This window comes from Patagioenas fasciata, chromosome 4 (assembly GCF_037038585.1).
Source record: "Patagioenas fasciata isolate bPatFas1 chromosome 4, bPatFas1.hap1, whole genome shotgun sequence".
Classification (NCBI taxonomy): domain Eukaryota; kingdom Metazoa; phylum Chordata; class Aves; order Columbiformes; family Columbidae; genus Patagioenas; species Patagioenas fasciata.
This window is the reverse complement of record NC_092523.1, coordinates 70,585,622-70,605,248: the sequence shown is the minus strand read 5'-3', so window position 1 is coordinate 70,605,248 and position 19,627 is coordinate 70,585,622.

The following is a 19,627-nucleotide window of genomic DNA, read 5'->3' as shown; positions in this document are numbered from 1 at the left end:
GCATGCCTATGCGACACACAAAATTACATTTATTTCAGACATTGCGTTGCGATTAGAGGTCTGATTAGCTTTCCACTGTCACCCTTAGGTTTGTTTCCAATTTTTCTCCTCTCTTGAATATCCTTATTTTGGATTTTCATTCTCCATTGATTAACTTGCATTTATTCCAGTCTGAATCTTATTTTCCTACGAGAACTCTTCCCTATTTTGCTACCCTAGTAATGTTTTTTAATTCACATTGGTATTTCAGTTTCATTGAAACATAGTATTAGGAGCAAATTCATTAAAATGGTGTTGCTGCTTATTTCCAGCTACCTACTGACAAAATTAATCATGAGCAGATACGTTGGCAGTTCTAAATACTGTGTCCTACCGTGCTCCCCACCTGGTATTCAGCCATGGCCTTCAACATGTTTTCAATCCAAACCATGCTAACTATTTTCTAATAATTCCTTTGAATATAGGAAGGCCTTCCCTCCAACATCTAGTTCTGATTTTATATCAAAGCAAATCACGTAATGTCAAAGTGGTACAAATGCCGAAGAAAAAAAGATATTGATTATAAAGCCTCTTTCAAAAGCTTTTTACAATCTTGAGATAGGATTTGACTGCCAAATGTAGGCATGCATTATGTTTATATTTGAGCTTGTCATCTACATTCTTTTTATAGCAAAATTAAAAAAAAAATGGGGGGGGGAGGGCATTTTTAGCGTGTAGTTAATATTCTAAGAAGATGTATCGGTTTGTAAAGCAGAGTCATGCTCAAGAAATGCCAGTGTATCTGTGTCTCTCCATTAATTGAGCAGAGCTCAAATACACACTTCGAAGGCCGTTGATGTTAAGAGAGGTGAATTCTGTCTTTATTACGGCAGGTGTGTAGTTCTTTATTAGATCAGGTTTCTAAGCTCTTGCATTAACCTCAGTAACCTTTGACATGCACAACTTAGGCCTTGTGATCCCTTATTGTAAAATGGCAGAAGATGCTTGATTGTCCTTTAATTTAAAGCACTGTAGTACGAGAAGCTGGTAGTAGAATACTAAATGTAGTTTTCCCATACTTGGTCACCTTCAGGTTTTTTGAGGCTCTACTCCTAGGATGCTGAAAAATATATTTGTAAGAGAAGGTATTTTTTGGTAGTGGCTCTGGTATGTACTGCATCAGTCAGAGGGACCTTTGTCCAGCAGGGTTGTTGTCTGTGCTTTCACCTGCTGCAACAACTCCAGTTCTTTGCTGACGTGCTCAGAGTCTAAAAACTATCTCTGGAGACTGGAAAAGAATGCTAAGAGCATTGCTAGAACTAACGCTATGGAGATTATCAACCTACCAGTATCATAAAAGTCTGTATTGGTGTTACAGTAGACAAAGTCAACTCTCTAATTTTGGTACCAGAAAAATGAGTTCTTATGGCCTTAACCTACATTTGTAAAAGATCAGTTAGAGGAATCACATGTAACATCTAATGGCAGTGGAATAGAGACGTGGATTTTTCTGTGTGTCAGTGATGAAAGTCTAACAGAAACAATCAGGAATATTGCAACTCCATTTTCATGTTCAAATCTTAATTTTAATCTACTAAAGTTTGTATACACAACAGATGTTTTCTAATGGCAGCAGCTTCTGGACTTCATGTTAATAATTTATGGTCAAGTTATGCTGCTTTTCATTAAGCCTTTTTAGCAAGTTCCACAGGGGAAAAAAAGCATAAGTAACAAGATTGTTAAAAGTGCTCTCTTCACCTCAGTGTACTTGACTGTTTCTTACACCAGATGGAATAAACAACTGATCAGTGTGTTGTTTTTCCCAACAGTATAGACTCAATAATTCAGGAAGTCTTTTTGCAGAGACTTACTGCCTTCAACAATTAGCTTCAGGACAAAATGTTGACAAATCTATAACAAACGTATTAGGGCAATCAGTTCGAGCAGAAGATACCTAGCACAATTAAGACACAATAACAAATCCAGGTGCCAACACTGGGGGATAGGTATCCTGATAGCTCCACATATGAACTGCATGTATCTATATTTTGGAATTTTCCTGTTTGGAATGCTTTCTCTCCCTCTATGATTGTCTTAACAAATTGGTAGTTTCAAGGTGTTTGGTTGCGTCTTCTGACTGGGTTCCATGCTGGATTGGTATCTTCTGTGCTTGGAAAGGACTTAGTTTCAGCTGAATGCAGGTGAAAACTGAGCCAAAATGTGTATGTGTGTAGATAATTTTCTCCACAGAATGCAGTATTTGTTTTGTAGTTATACTTGTTGTATATCTTAAGAGAAGTCATTTAATCCTCTTTATGACTTACACAAAAATATAGGTTGCTAGTTATATATGCAGAATATTAGGTTTGGCTTGTTTGTTGTAGCGTGGAAAGCTAGAATAAAGAATCTATATTAATGCTAAAATTGTATTTCTTTGACCCACTCACATTGTGTAGAGGTATTCCTGTACAAAGAGAAGTTCTTAGTGGTGTTGAAGCTTTCTACATCTTTTTATTACCCTTGTTGCAGTCTTTGGAGAATGGGAGGGAACAATCTCAAATGACTTATGCTGTTCTGGCTGTACTGCTCCAGCTGACAGATCATCACACTCTGCTTTACCAGCATCAGGGTTTGGTCAGAACTTGTGGGAGCTGAGAACAGCTCTCTGGGAGGTCCCTGACTTGTTTTGCAGCATGGATATTCAGCAAATTAGAATCTTGTCCTCAAGGGCTACAGTATCTGAATATTATTTATGCAAATAGAAAGTTAAACCTTTTTGCTTATTGGAATGTCTATGTATTGTCATTGTATTTTATGTGCCCACACAAAAAAAACCCCACATCTAGACACAAGGAGTTGAATACTTAGTCATTTCCACTTTCATTGATTTGCAAACAGATGGTAGATACACAAAAAGCATTAAAGAAGCTTATGGCCAATAAAAATGGCTACAGTAGATAACTATAAGTATAAAAAACAATCAAGATAAGTGGAAAAAGGAATCTGGAAAATAATCTGGAATTTTTAGTTGTCCAAAATTGATGAGGTTTTTCAAGTTATGTCTGTGCCCTGACTCGGGCTGCATTGGGGAACCCTAGTGATGTCAGTGGAATTTCCCCAGTGAACACTCTCTGAGCCCATGACTTCGAGTATTTCAGAAGGTTAAGATCCATATTATGGGGAGGGTAGACTCCAGTAGCTTTAAGGCTATGAGGAGTCTTCTGTTATACTGTGTTGTCATGTTCCATCCAGTTGTCTATTCCAAGCCAGGATAGTAGGTTAGAGCTGCAGGGAACTATTCAATCAGCTTGTCCACACAGGACGTCCTGGAAACACAGGGAAATATGTGCAGCTGAGGCAACCACACAAGACAGCAGACTACAAGGGACAGCAAAGTCAGACAGCTTTTGTATCCACATAAGGTAATTAAAAGCCTTGCACTGAGCCTGCCTGCTTGTAATTACTCGTGAGAACTGTGAAATACATTTTTCACTCTGCTTTCTCATTTTTAACAGCATTATTTTATCTGGTATTCCTTCTATGCATCCTTGAGGAGTAGTTTTGAAACATATTCTCTTGAAACCAATAAAACTTGTGTTTTGGGGTTTTCTTGTGTCCTTCATAATACCTAAGGTAGTCACTACACTGGCCTTAAGTCCGGTGAGTGTCATTTAGTGCCTTTTATTTGAAGAAAGCCCTGTACTGAAAGTGCAAGAAGCATTTGTTGTTTCCTTTTCCTCATTCAAGATGGACATAAGCGTCCATGTCTTCTGTTTACGTGGGAAAGGAGTAGCGTACTGCATATAATTGCTAGACAGAGAAGACTTTCTATGGCTAAAATATAAAACTCAGCACCTAAGCCCAAATGATTGATACCTGGCCCTCCTGTAGAGCAATCCAAACAAGATGGTGAATCTCTGCTTGCCCTGAAGTGTGAATTGACTATATCTCTGAGCCTGTTTATACCTTAGTTCTGCCAACGGGAGCATTCCTAGCTCCACATTCTTTCTATCTCCACGTGCACGTGCACTCCCCCTCAATTACCATCCACTTGCCCTGGGCACTTCTGTTATGTGAGCTTTGCCACTTAGTGCACTCCTTTGTGAGCCTGTTCAACTCACTAACCTGGCAGAAAGCTGAAATAAGGGCGAGGTGGGAGGAGTCATTTCCCTCAGACTTTTTTCCTGCAGGCTTAGCAAATCGAACCAAATCTGTGAGGGATCTGACAAACTGCAAAGCTGATGCAAGGAGAAGGTGTGCTGTAAGGAGCAGGATGGGAACATACAGCGTAGGGTCAAGGAGCAAAAGAAAGGAAGGCAGAACCGCAGGGGAGGGAGTGGAAGCTGAGGAGTAGTGTTAGACTGGATTTGTACCCTCTGCTCCCTGTTTGTCCTTGGGGACTGTACAGAATTTGCAGGGTTATTGTCTCAGTGAATGAGTTCCTCTAAGTCAATGTAGGGTTCAATGGAATAAAATCACATAAAGGCATGTATATATATTTTAAATCAATTATGCTTATAGGGTTACCGACTTGAAAAATTTGAAGCCAGGTTTTCAGCCAGCACATAAACTACTTTTTAGCACTTTTAAAAACAGAAGAGACCATGTGTTTAAATGCTAGTTTGCTACAGCATCCAAACTGTTCCCTTGCTTCTCATAAAGGTGAGGTAACTTCAGGTACAAGGAAGATACCATAGCTGTGTAAAAATCAGACCTTTACCAACATCCTGTGCAGGAGAGTTCTTTTTCAACAACATTTTCAGAATCATTTGAACATTATGGAACAGTGCATGTAGCTGTTGACAAAAGCTGGTTTTGAGCAAAGGGACATGACTTTTTGAGGAATAAAAGAGGCACTGCTTTCCATCATAGTATATGCCCTTGAGTTTTTTATGTTCTTAGAAGTATGAATTTATGAAGATAAATGCTCAACTGGTGTAAATGTACATGGCTCCAGTGAGCTCAGACAAAGCCGACTTGTGATATTTTATCCTTGGGTAAAATTATGTGCTATGGCTGAGCCAATTGCTTTGTTCACTACCACTGAAAGGAGCATTTTGGCTCCCAGTCCACAGGCCTGCTCCCTTCCTTGTGCTCTATTCTGGTATCTGCTGCACTCTGCTGAGCCACTTCAGCTGGCTACAACTGAAACAATTAAAAACTTTACCCTGGGCTGGAAGTGTTTCCTCTGTAACTGAGTTCATGGTGTTAGTGCTAAACAGATCATTCAACTGAGGAAAAAACACAAATGTTATTAATCTGAAGTAAAAAAAAATTAAAAAGCCAAACCAAACAACCTGATATTGCTCATAGTCTGAAGCCAACCCAATGCACAGTCATGTGTAACCAGTATAAAAGTGAATATGTCAGATAATAGCAGTCTGGTTTAGTTCTATCACATTAGGTCAGAATTGTTTCAAAGGCACAGTTGCTTTTATATATTTTTAGAAATTTGGGAGTTTAATTTCCTAAAAGGCTTCTGGTGATGTTGAATTCTGGAGGAGAAATAATCTAATTTAATAAACAAGCATTCTTCTATAGCCAGATTCTTTAATATCAAAGCTGTATGCTTTTAACATGAAGACTTCTGATAAGACCTAAAAATAGTCCACTCAATGTCTTTGTCTTATTTAAAAAAGAATTAAAGATGATTTTTTTTCTATTTAAGTATGATAGAACTGCATAATGATAACTAATGATATAGTCAACAGAAAGTCATTTTGTTCCTGCTAGATTGTACTGTACAATAAATTTTGAAATTAATGGAGCTTCTATCAGTTTGATTCAAGTTTATTTCCTTCTCTAAATAAAGCTTTTTACATATTGGAAGTGAAAAATGAGAACTGGGGTCTATTGAGTATTTCTTGATGATTGTTTAAAATCATCAACTGAATCAGTCATTGTTATTACATTAGTCAGACTAGAATTTAAAACCAACCAAACAAAAAAACCCCAGTGGAAACTGGGAGAATTGGACCCCGTGTAAAACATTAAAGTGCCTAAAATTATAGGACATCCGGATGTCTTGCTGATATAAATCAGTCTTTCCCTATACAGGCAAATCCTAAAGAATATGTCTAGCTTTGCCATCTGTTTTGAGCAAAAAAAAATCACAAATCAGAAATTTCCTTCAATGAATTCAATGAGTAAGTAGCTTCTGCTCGTCCAAAGTGTTACACTAGACTTGTAGCACTTATAGGCCTTAGCAGTCAACAATAGGAAGTTTTCTAGAAGCAGTTTACAGTTTTGACCGTGGGATTTATTATGTAAAATGACTAATTATTTAGTGGACCTAAAAAGGTTTTCTGGGTTAATAACTAGATGATTGTATTGTATACTGTCCGCTCTCTTTTTAAGGACTGAGAAAACAAAGTGCAAGGTTGGCTGCTGTGAACAGCAGAGTTTAAAATGCATGGTGCTTCAAGGGTGGGTATTCAGGTTAGTAGTACAAATATTTGCTTAATCCATTTATTTAAAACAGTGTTGTAATTCTATGATTCCCCCATCAAAAATCTAGGAACTAGATACAGAATGATAAATATAACTGATAACTGATGCATCCTTGAGAGGGTAAATCATCTGATGTGTGGAGCTTTTCACCTACTAATAATCAGACTTCAAAGAAAATCAATACGTACTCGGTGGAGAAAGAATTTAGTTTTGCACTGAAGTACAGAATGCTGTATTTCTTCCTGCAAACAAAGGATCAGAAGGAGAAGTGTAGTGTCTTTGGATTCACTAATATTCTTTCTAGCTGCTGTAACCATTATGTTAGTTTTGGTCATTCTGTGGAAAAAGGTTTTTGTAATGCTTTTATTTACCTCTCAGACTTGAAAAAATAGTATCTCTGTCTACCAAAGGATCCTGTTGTATGCGCTGTATGTACACGCACATGTGTGCACATACTCATGTGATTTGAAGCTGCATGTAGTCAGATTTTAAGTGCATTAATTTAAATTTGACTTGTGAAAACATGAAGTGGGTATCGTCTTTTTCTGACAAAACCTTAGTTCATCCTAGTTTGGTTCTCTTTCCTTGACAAAAATGCTGCTTTGGTTTAGACCATCACAAAATATATTGTCTTAGCCTCTACAGCAGATAATCAGAGAAATGAAGCTGACATAGTCCAATAGTCTCTGCAATACATGTGAAAAGGTTAATTCACAAAGACTTTAGTTTTAAAGTGGTAGCTTCTAGAATGAGTCTCCAGGACTTAGAGTAAGAGTTTGATCTAACGATTGAGTGGTCCCAGTTTAGAGATACTTTTCTCCATCACATTGCAGACTTCTTCAGTTTTGTTGTTAGGAGAGGTGGGCCTGAGCATGACAGTTCAGGCTGCCTGCCTGCTTTGGGAACTAATAGGCAGAGGTGGTTGGGCTGGAAGCTTAGCCTGCTTCCCACTCTTGGCACTTAGCTCAGATGCCAACCCTTCTTTGCTGCTGGAGAATCTTTTGCTGCCCATTGACATGAAAGAATTCAGCCAGAATTCACTCCAAGTAATAATAAATCAGATTTATCAGCAAGAGTTCTCTCTGTCAGCAAATATCCCAAGTGCTTTTCCAGCATCATCGTTTTTCAGCTCTCAGGAACCATGAAAGCACCATTTATTCAAAATTGTTTCCAATCTGGAGGCCAAGCTTTTAGCTTTTATTGCGTCCCTTAGCAGCAGCCTACTCAGAAACCTTCACAGAAAAATCTAACCCTTTTCTCCAACGAGGCCTGTAATTTCCTGCCAACATACTGAACTATCAAGGGGGAATGGCTGAGGTTTTTTACACTGTTAATTATGCAAATTAGGATCCACAAAACTTTATTTGGTCTCCACTCATTCATAAAAGACCCAAGTTATCTCATTTATTTTAACTGCTAGAAAGCCACTAAAAGATGTGGGGGCTTTCAGCATCACTTCCATGGCCTATTGGCTGGCCTCAGCAAAGTGAATAGAATGACAATGAAAAAGCATTTAATCTCTCTCAGTTGGAATCATGCTACCCGTAACTAGCCTCATCTCTGGGGAGCAAATGTTACATCATTTCCAGAAATGCAAGTAGAACCATGTGCTGGTATGAATAACTGGAATTATTAAGCTAAGAGGAAAAAACATGATGAGTTGGTCCCCACAATATTTTCTATACTAATTTCATGAAAATAACTGCTTAAAGTGGAGAAATCAATCATTAATGAGCTACATGAAAAATGTCAAGTTAGTACTAGGCAAATATATTGTAATGCTCTTGCTTATCTATTTTATTGTTTCAATAATGTGTATAATTTTCTGTTGGACTGGAAAGATATGTGGAGTTTAATGGTGAAGGCAGTCACAATTTCATGAGAGTATAAGCCACAGTCTTTATTACGTTTAACGACTTTATGAATTAACTGATTAAATAGTTCAGTAGATTTGAGCTTGGTATATAAAGTGGTCTGTTCTAATCTGGAATGTAATTGAATGTGTATCTGTTGTACTTCATATCTTTCATATAATAACTTAATGTTGTTTGATACCTATATTTTCCCAAGTAAAATGAGCATAATTCAGAAGTCATTAGTTAGCTGAAGAATGTTTTTAGTTTCTTTTTGCCTTAATTCCTCACAGAATTGTCTTTATCTGTTGAGTGAATTGTTCCCAAACTATTAGCATTTATCATATTGAAAACTGATTTATATTGTGCAAACTCTTAGGGTAGACGTAGACAAGGGAAATGTCCACTGTCTAGTAACTATGGAAGGTATTATGGTCAGCAATTATGGATAGCATTAGATATGAGTTTTACTGGATGTCTGAAAATGAAAGATGATATATGAAAATAGCTTGAAACTAGAAGTGTTCTTGAAGCCAAATTCTCCTTTGATCCAATGTTCAAATCACTTTCTACTGTGAAAATTCCTAAAGGAGTTTTTGTAGGTATAAGTGGAAGCTGGCATCCAGGCTGCACCAGAGAGTATTTGCAGTCTATCTGTTAAGAACTGGTGTTGTCAGAGGAGTTGGTTGCCTCTAAGAAAATCCACCTTTTGTCATTTGTAGTATTGCTGTAATACCTTCAGCTCTGGAATTTATATTTCTGTATTTGCTGAACCAAAATGATGTTTCATTTCCTCTACTTCTGTTGTAATCACAAAGGTGACACTTATGTTCTTAGTCCTTCATCTTCCATTTCAGCATGGGCTTGCTGGCCATACCTCAGTCAGATACAGGTCTTCAGATGCAAAAAAGCAGCTTTTTAGTTGGTTCTGTTATTTAAGAGGCTTGGTATTGTACACCTTCATATCCTCACTGCAAACTTAATTCAGAGTTCTTTATTTATCGCCTGTAATCCTCCAATGGCCTGTGAACAGACTTCTCCCTCCAGCAGTTGGCTGGGCTTTCAATCAAAAGGACATGGCTCAGGTTGAGGGCAGCATCCTGGCCAGAACTCAAGTCTCGACTTTCGCTTGGGTCAGCTGTGCTCATCCATCACAGGAACTGAGTGGGGGACCCACTGGATGGTAGTTCACTGTGAGGGTTTCCCTTCAGCAAGCTTGTCGCAGCAGAGTAGGGGAGGATGAAGGTGTAGCTCAATACCCAAAACCCCATAGTATTCTAAAAATCCCAGTGCCATGCAGCAGCCTGGCTTGTCCACTTCCAGACCAGACTAGGTGGAATGTCAGAGGAGCTTGCAGGCAAAGGCCTGGAAGTCTAGTGCCTTTGTTATAAAAACTGCTCTTCAGGGGAAACTGTCTGGTTTGAAACAGATGTAATATTAACATTTTGTGACGGTACTTAATGGTCTCAGGGAACTTCACACCACCGTCTGCATTTGGGTAAATAAAATAAGTTTCCATCATAGCTGTGAGCTCTGATTTGAACTGACTTTTCATGTGGTTAGTGACCAGCTAGTGATTTTAATGCTTTTACTTCTCTAGCATGCATACATCAGGATTTGTAACTAAAGAAGACAGCCTAAAATGATAGAAATCAAAAAGTTTCAGTTTTTTTGGGGTTTTTTTTCAGTTTAATGTTGTTTATTTGGGGTGGAATTTAAATGTTTTCCACATAAGGAATGTTTCTCTAAAAAGAAAACAGGTGAGAATTTTACGTAGGTAAAAAAAAAACAAAAAACAAAAAACACTAGCAAGAAATCTTGCATATGTAGTGAGAAGTAAAGAAAAATAAATAAGTATCCGCTTAGATTACATGAAACTTCTATACTTATTTTAATTAACTAGTCAATTAATGACTTCTGATTGGAAGGTGCTGTAGAAATACAAACTGTTATTGCTAGTTGGTTTGGTACATGAGTACCAACGAGTATTTCGTACACTCAATGTTAATTACTTCAAAAGGTATATTTAATCAAAAGAAACAACCCTGCAAATTGTCAGTATAGATTCTTTTTTGCTGCCAGTAGTTAATGAAGAGCTCCTGCTTCAGTAAAGTGCTGCAATGCTGGAAGATTCATTTAGGCAAGTGCTTAACTTAGCAATACAGTTGCAATTCTCCTGAAAGAAAGTTACAGGCATTTAAAATTGTGCTTTTCCAAAGTCATGATAAGGGAAGAATGAACAGACTTCCCACAAAGAGTTGGCAAGTTTCTTGCAAGTATCCTTGTGAATGGGAGAGCTCTTTAATTTAAAAAAAAAAAAAAAAAAAAAAAAAAAAAAACCAACCAAAAACAAACGTAAGTTTGCCAAGTAGATGGGTTAAGAGACATCACCTCGCCAACTCTTTTACAGTTTATGTCAGTGAAGTAAAAAACAGATGAGTATTAACTCCGTATTTACTGAACTGATTTCTTTTCTTTGGCTCTTTAAAGCCGTTTCTTGCAAAGTTTTGTTCACTAAATTGAGATGTATGAAAGCATTGGCTGGAAATGGTGCTCACAGGAGTCCATGTAATGTTTTTACACAGGAGGGGTTTACCCCTATAAACACAGCATAGAATCCGTAGATTTAGTCTAAAAATAGTACTCTACACTTTAAGGTATATAATATTTTCATTTCACTTGTATATTTTTAATCACTTGTTTTCCAGTGTTAGAATTCATTTAAATAATATACAATATTCCCTTTTCTTCTTCCAGAGCAGTAATATAATCTCAAAAAAAGAGTATCTAGTCATTGAGTTATTGTTGCTTACTGGTGGTGGTGAAGGACGCTAAAGTGAAGCTGTAGACCAAGACACACTGTTTGATAGCTAAATGGGGATACAAAGAAGCACAGGCGTTTGAAGATTAATTTCTTCCAGTAGAAGGAAATAAAAAACAAAGAAAACTAATGAAGCATACCCAACCTTGTCTCCAATACAAAATTAGAGCAAATATAAGGATTGTCACCAATATTTCACTAGGAGAAACCTTGGATGTGGAGAAAGGAACTAAAAACTTAAATACATGGTTCAATTTCCATGATTACACTAAAGCAAATGAAATTGCAAACGTAATTACAATTAAATTTTTAATGTAAGAATGATGTTATATGGAAAGAATATTATGTCTTTTCTTCAGGTACACTTCACACAACTAGAAGAACTAGGGAGGCAGAGGTACATGAAGTTTAAGAGATGAAGATAGAGAAAAATATAAAATTAGGTATATGAGAGGTTCATGGAAAAAAAACATACTAATCTCAGAATAACTGTTTGGGATATTGTAAAGATTAGAGAATTCCTCACATGGTTTTAAGGGAAGGTATCTGTGCCACCATTTCAGGAAAGCATAAACCATCATCTCTAGAGGTTTGCTGTCCTTTAAAATACCGCTAAAGGGTTTCTGAGGATAAATTTTCAAACGGTAATACTGACCTTAGAATAAGTTTTGAGGAGTTTTGTGGTCTCTAACACACCTTTTATCCTTTCATGAAGCCAAGTGCAAGCTGGCCCATAAAAGAGAGTGATTATGGTAAGGGTCAGAAATGAGTTTCTTATCGCAGAGAATTATCCTGAAAGAGTTGTCAAAATCTCGATTAGTCCTGGCATTGTGTGTAATAATGGCAACCAAAACACTGGGCAAGGGAGTAAAGAATAAACAGGTAATTGATGATAAATCCCTTGCTTCAAGCTAGGTTTTTTGAAAGACTTCTACACTTTACTATGAACTTGAGCTTTTCCTTCTCCTCTTAAAATATCTCACATACTGTTAAAGCTGCCTAAGTCAGTTAGTTGCTTATCCAGGCCAGACAGTTTTTCATATTTAGATATTTTTTTCTCTGTGTTCTATCTTATTATTGCTTTTATGTGTGATTTTATATAGATTGCAGCAATTATAGAGAAATATTGAACCAGATCTCCCACAGGTTGGAGATACATTGTCTTGAAAATAGCTACTTCTGATGTGTTTTTCAGCAGGATCTGTTTCATTATTGTGAAACTATCGCAAGAAACCAGAGCTTTTTGCATATAACTACAGGCAATAATAAGTGATGAATACTCTGATAAAAGAACAATAGAGAGCTAAGTTTGGTAAAGTGAAATCTCTAGCTGTGAAAAACAAAAGCTGTGGTACAGTAAATAGGATAATATCACTGAGCTTTCAATATCTTCAGTTAGAAGAATAACTTGCTCTTTGACAAATATAGGATGAAGTGAAGGATCAGATTAAACCCAAGAACATCAGAGTGTTTGAGGTGCCAAAGGGTGCACGGGGAGATAATTCATTTTTTCATTGCTTACTTTGAAAGATATTTCATCTTCATATCAGAAACCTTGCTTTATCTAATGAAAAATCACACCGTTTTCAAAGCAGGCAAAATAGGAAGGAGACACAGGTGCTGTTTAGTCTGAGATATAAACACTATGGAAGGACATGTAGATTGATGGGAAAGCAAAACAAGGTTTTAGCCAAGAAGACACTTTTTTCCTTACCTGGTATTCAGGGTTCCAGTCACATGTGAAAGGTTCATTTTGATTTCTCAGTTAAAAATAGAGACAAATAGACATGTAGTAGTAGACTAAAATAACTGATATAGAAGAGAATCCGTGGTCTTCGTGTACATTCTCATTGTATATAAGCTGAGACGGAGGGGAACTGAACCAGACCTTCATCTGAATTCTTGCCCCGAGCAAAACCATTTCATCTTTCCGGAGAGGTGGCATAAGGCAAAAAGCTGCTGGGCTGGACTCCGAGCATGGTTTATTATTATTTTTTGGTCAATTTATTTTTTCAACAGAAAAGTAGTAGTGATGATAACTAGTAAAATATCAAAGGCAATGTTGGTACTAGCTACTTTTTCTTTGAAAATTCAAGGTGGGATTTTTGTTTGTTTGATTGTTTGATTTTTCAGGTCTTAATAGTGCAGTGTCAGAAATGATTTTTCTTCAAAATTTCTTCTTCGTGTTTGCCTTTAATCAGATGTCAGTAATGTTCTTTCATTTGATCTTTATGCTATTTAATAGTTAAACATTTACTTGTTACTCTTGTCCCCTGTAAAAAGTCTGTAAATCATCTGCTGGCAGAATCTGATTCCAAAGAACTTCTTTGGTTTTTGAAACAGCAAAAAACAGATTTTTCAAGAACAAATTAACTTTTTTTCCTGGCAGTATTACTAGTTGTTGTATCAATAAAACATTCGCTTTTGTACCGGTCCTCCATATAATTTTATTATGATTTGACTTTCAAGAGATTTGCAGTCCCTTTGTCTTCAAAAAAGCAACATCTGTTACTCATCACTTAGATACCCCCATGTCTTCGCTACTTGCATGTTTAGTATCTTAAAGACAGGAGTAAGGAGTAGGAATTATTATTGATACCCAGCAGTTTCTATGCTACCATGGGGAAAAAAACAATATTGTAATTAAATGCCAAAATTGCCAATGTTTATGCATATATACGTGGGGTTTTTCTCTCCTGAATAGTCTTCCTTGGCACTTTTTCCCTTAGTGAAGCAATTAATTTATGTGACCATTTGGAAATTCAGAAAAAGTCTAAGACTCACATGACTATGTCTGCTTAATCCATTTTTTCAGTTAGACTGATAAAATAGGGATTGAATTAATCATTGCTCTTTGTGAAACAAAGCAAACTGCTTCAACTGTTTGGAACTGAGCTTAGGGTTCAACTGTCAAACTTCAGACTCCCAGCTTTGATTCCTACTTTAGGACTTAATTCTGCCAGGACTCCATGTAGGTGCAAAGTGAGGGGTGGGGCGGGCGAGGATGAATATGTAGAGGGACAAGAGGACAGTTCTATGCATTAAAAGATAATGGGTCTCCAGAGAGTGATTCAAAGCACCTAAATCAGGCTGTCACATGTCTTACAAGACCATTCTCACTTTCCAAACACATTTTTTTTCATTTACTATTGTTCCTTTCGGCCTACAGTCCTCATCCACTAGAACTGTGGACTTCTTGGGACATAGGAGCAGAGTTGCTCTTGCTGGTGAATTTTGTCTTTGAAGCATCCTGAAATACTGTTTCACAAAACCTTTGCCTTGTGCAAGTCTGTTTTAGAAGAGTGCAGACTCTTCAACTTTCTTTCTAGTGGTGCTTCTGGCAGAACAGATAAAATGTTACAGAAGCTCAGGTGCCATTCCCTGCAAGTGGTGACTAGAGGGCATTTCATGATACATGAAACTATTACCAAATTACTAATCTAGTAGATCCCTAATGAACTAGAAAATATGTATATAGTTAGTGGCACACAGAGAAATTATATATGCATGTGAGTGGATGAATATACAGATTTATGTATGCATATACATATAACACCACTGATGAATGCCAAGTTAGATTTAATTTATTGTGGTAATATCTAAAGAATGTTCATTTATACGTGCTACCCAAGTATTAAGTGCAAGAAGTCTAGTCTATGTATTGTCCCTTCAGAAATGTTTCCTTCTAATAGATTCTTCAAACGCTTCCTTATTTAGCTTCCTCATCTGTCTCAAGTTATATTAATGCCATGCAGGTACTTAAAATCTAACTTGGGAGTTCAGACTCTGATGTATGTCTTCACTGCTAACTCAAGTCCATACAGATATTCCCAAGCTAAGCTGTACATCAGCTGGTTCAGCCACTGGTAAAAGGGCTGCCAGTGCAGCACATGACTCCATGTGGTCTGTGAAAACTCTGACGGACATTAAGAAAATATGTGCAGATTGTCCATGGATCATGATTATATGTTGCTCTAATTAAAAGCTAATTCAGGATGACCTCAACATACGCTCCCTAATATTCAAATATAAGGGAAAAAGCAAACATGCAAAAATAACATTTTCTTTGTATCTCATCAAATTGCAAATAACTGTGATCTTAGGGACTGTGTGACAGTCAAGCATTATGATAGAAACAAGACAGGTAATAACAGATAATAAATTCTATATCGTGTACCACACTTTTCCCCAGGCATTTAGTGAAAGGAGAGAAACAATGCCAGGAAAAAAAAAAAAAAAAAGGGAGTTCAAGACATAGTTTTTAACAGCCTCAAATACTATGCCAAAAATGCAGCCTAACACCCAGTTTGATTTTTATGTAGGCATTCTTTATTTATTTGCAGTTGTCTGTATGGAAAATATAGTAGACATATTTTGCTTAAAGAATTTATCACCCCGTAAGTGCCTGTGTGAGCATCTCACTCACTGTTGCCCAATTGAGAGGTTTTCAGCTGGATTATACCTAATTTCATGTCATCTTTTCCCCTTTCAAGACAAAAGTAACAGTCATGTTCCTATCTAGTTCTCATCAGTAGACTGAGTTGTACTTTTGACAGTTTGGTAGCTTTTTGGCAATAGATCATTGCTCTGATCTTCAAGTAACAGCTGTACCTTGCTATTCAGAAGTTGACAGTCCCATGTAGCAGTTGAGTGAACCTGAGTATTTGAATTCATGCTACTGCTTGAACCTTCTTATTATTAAGTCCAGTCCTTTATTTTAATTATGCAAATTGAATGTTGGGAGTTATAAAGAAATAAGAAAAAGCAAAACAGAGGAGGTTGTTACATGAGGGTATAAATGAACGATGTGTCTGCTTCTTGTCAAATTTCTTAGAATTTGAAGAGATCAGAATTTCAGTAGTGTAAAAGTTTCAATGGTCAAAGAGTTGGGGTTTCCTTCTCCTGTCTAATAAGATGCGTGACCTGTTTCTTAATCTGCCATGTTCAGCTTCTCTGGTAAACCAGAATGAATTCTCCCAATTTCTGTTTGTAAGCACTTTGCAGTTCACATCTTGAATATCTCCATCAGTCTTTTATCCATCCCTGGCACTATATGTTGACATATATCTGTTAAGGTGTTGATGTATATTTTGGTCTAACTACATCTTTGTTAAAAGGTAACCTTGTGATTTGATTGTTTGGCTGACTTCAGTGCTAATAAGCTGAAGGATGAGATGTCTAATGAATCCTGTGTATAGAAATAATGATAGATGACTTATTTGGAATTCTACAGACACAGCATGGCCAAGCACGCTGAGGAGTCCCTGGAACTGAACCAATTGTACAGTGGGAAGCTTTATTGATTACACAGAGACAGGGCACATTTTAATCATTTTTACAACACTATACTGCCTAAGGTACTAAAATCCATTAAACGAGGATTATAAACTTTGTTTTAAACTGGATCCTAAATTGTTTCTTGATGTACAGTCAACAGCAACTCTGAGATCAATCACAGTTACTAAGGCATATTAAAATCGTCTTGTTTAATTTTAATTGCTCATACTCCTGACCCTCTGTGAGGCAGCTGTTCATAAAGCTAAATTGCTTTTCTCCTAGACAGGAATTTCATTTCACTTCATGGTAGATTTTTGCCTTGTGCATTAAGCATTTTGCTTTCCTTTCTCCTTCCTTCCTCCTGGTCCATAATTCTCATTTCTAATCAGATAATTTTCTATTTTTGCCTTCTATCCTCATTAGCAGAAGCTGCAGCCCTGCCAATGAGTCAACTTTAATAAAGTAGGTGGATGGTTTGAATTATTATTTGATGTATAGTTACAGATCTGGAGCTCTTTTCAGGAGTCCCCATTAACCTATTCTTCATGAGTGATTATGCTTCCAGACTCCTTATTAGGTCAGAAAAACTGTTGGCTGTATTGGCTGTATTGTGAACTGGTTCATTTATTTTAAATTTGTAACATATTTTCTCTTCAGCCACATGCATTTTAGTGTCCTGTGCTCTGTTTTTTCTTAGGGCAATTCTATAAAGCTACTTAGTAATTTCATTCCTGCTTTTGCATCTTCTGTCATTCTGTGATTTGATGGTGAAAAATCCCAGCTCAGTTTGTATCAATTTATTTCCTTCCTCCAGTATCTGAATTTAATCATATACTAGTAGCTTTAGTATCAGAAAAGATTAACACACCTGAGTCTTAATCTCACACATAATGTATTAAATGTTACTGTTGCCCTAATCTTCTTTCGGTAGAATGGGCTTATAAGTACCTACTTGCTGTCCAGCATGGACACAACGAGATGCTGCTCTATTCTTAAGAGTGTGTGCTCTCAGATTTTCAGTCAATTTTGAGGATTTTCTCTTTCCTTCAAGAGACAGTTGAAAGTTCTATTTCTGGTCAATATTTTTAGGCTGATAGTAAATGCAGGGAAATATGGTTTTTCATTTTATTGAAAGATAGCACTTTTTTTGAATGAGAACAGGTGGATGCAAGAGACAAGTGAGCAAAACTGAATCTTTTTGGAAAAAAAAAAAAAAGCAATGGTTCCAGCACACCAATTTTACAACTATTGCATTTGTGTAAGGCATCCCAGCAGTGGCATGTTAAGGCAATAAATGGAAGGGATTAAGATGATTTGGACATTATCTGTGAGTCTTGATGCAAAGGGAATTAGTGGTATGGTAGAAAAGATGCACATCTTTGAAAATTTGATACAATATGGAGTTGAAGAAGCAGAGTAAGTATTTCTTCTACAGTAGAAAAGGAAATGAAAACCTAAGTGTAATAATATACGCTTGCGATAATGTACACTTATAATGTAAAGTTATCAAGCCTTGTTATAGGAGTACATAGCACTAATAAGCAATTTTGTATTTATAGATTTTACTAAAACTGTTACCCTAATGACGGCATTAGACCCTTTAGATTTTAGGGCAATCTGTGAATTTTCCCATAGTTTCACTGCTACTGAATAATGACAGGTTTTTTCATATGGATGATTCCCATAATTTCGTGAGTTTAATTCACATGTGACTTGTCTGTTTCTTCTTGATTTCCACTTTTTTATGTACTTTTATTATCCTGTGCTATTTTGCTGTAGATTTTAAAATACAAGCTGCCATCTTCCACCAGGTGTGGGGTCCAGAATGGAAAGCTTGAGAAAGCAGGGAGCTCTTCTCTTGGCTGCATATAATAATTTGCATTGACTTTGGATTTTGGGGTTTCTAAGCCAATAAGAAATGTTGGTAATAGGAAAATCATTCTATAAATACAGCTATCTAGCAGATCTCTGGAGAGATCTTGAGGCCACAGTCCACTGAGCTTCCATTATTTATATATAACCCATCCTTCGTAGCTGGCTTGCGTTTTCCTTAAGCTTCCTCTATCAAGAGTTGTATGAGGGCCCAAAGTCCTGTCCTGTGGCCTTCTGTCTCTTCTTCAAAAGAGTGGTAAAGCCACACTTGATGGTTATATGTTTCTGTGCTGAATTTCTAGGGATACGTGTCACTTAGCAATGCTGAGTGTGCTCTAGTTTATCCTCTCCTCACTTAGTATGCCTGCTGAATACTCCCTTCTACTACATGTGTCTTCAAATGAAAAGAGAGCATGCAAAATTTAGCAAGAGGTTAAAGGAGAATAGGCCGTTTGCAGAGATTGTTCTTTAAGGGTTCCTCAGCTTTGAATGCACTCCCTTGAATTTGTTAATATGTTTTTGGAATATACAAACAGCTACCTCAGTGCAACTTTGTTCTTAATTATGTGGAAAGGCAAAATTTTAAACTGGAGGTCTGTTGAGGTGAACTTACCCTCTAAATGAAGCACAAATTCTTCTTTAGATAGGCCTGACAAAAGTTACCAGTTTTATTTAGGTAGATCTCTCTGCAGAGCTGCCAGATAGCGAAACAATACCCACTTTAGCAGTTTTCCTCTCACTGGGCCAAATTCAGGAAATGATGTTTTGCTGTAAGAAGAAGGGTAAGACTTACTTTTATGTGCATATAATCTGAGAGAATCATTATGATGAATAATGGGCCACCTGAATCAAAAGAGCCCCATGACTCATATATATCAACCAACGACCGTAGTGATAGACATCATATAAAAATCTCACTAAAATAGAACTCTAGGATATTATCCCTAGTTTTTATTATAAGTCCCAGGCAAGCATTCCCAGAAATGAAAATCCTCTAGGCAATGTTAAATGTAACTCAACCTTGACTTGCAGGAATTCATCTTCATAATGGAAAAATTGTTTGTCTCTATGTCCAATTAATTCTTGGCTTTCATTTGAAACTGCCAGCAAGTTTGCCAATCCAGTTTTGATGGGTTTTATTTATGTGATATAAACCCTTGTTGGCTGAGAATTAGTCTCTCATATATTGGAAGGTGATTTTTTTTATTCACCAGCAACCTGGATCAAAACATACACAAGAGACTTGAAAATGAAAGAATATGTCTCACTCTATGAGCCACAGAGCAAATCACTCTCTTTGAATAGCTTTCAACCCAGCATGCCCCATACAGGCAGCAGAACAACCAGTGAAACATCGATTATTAACAGAAAACAA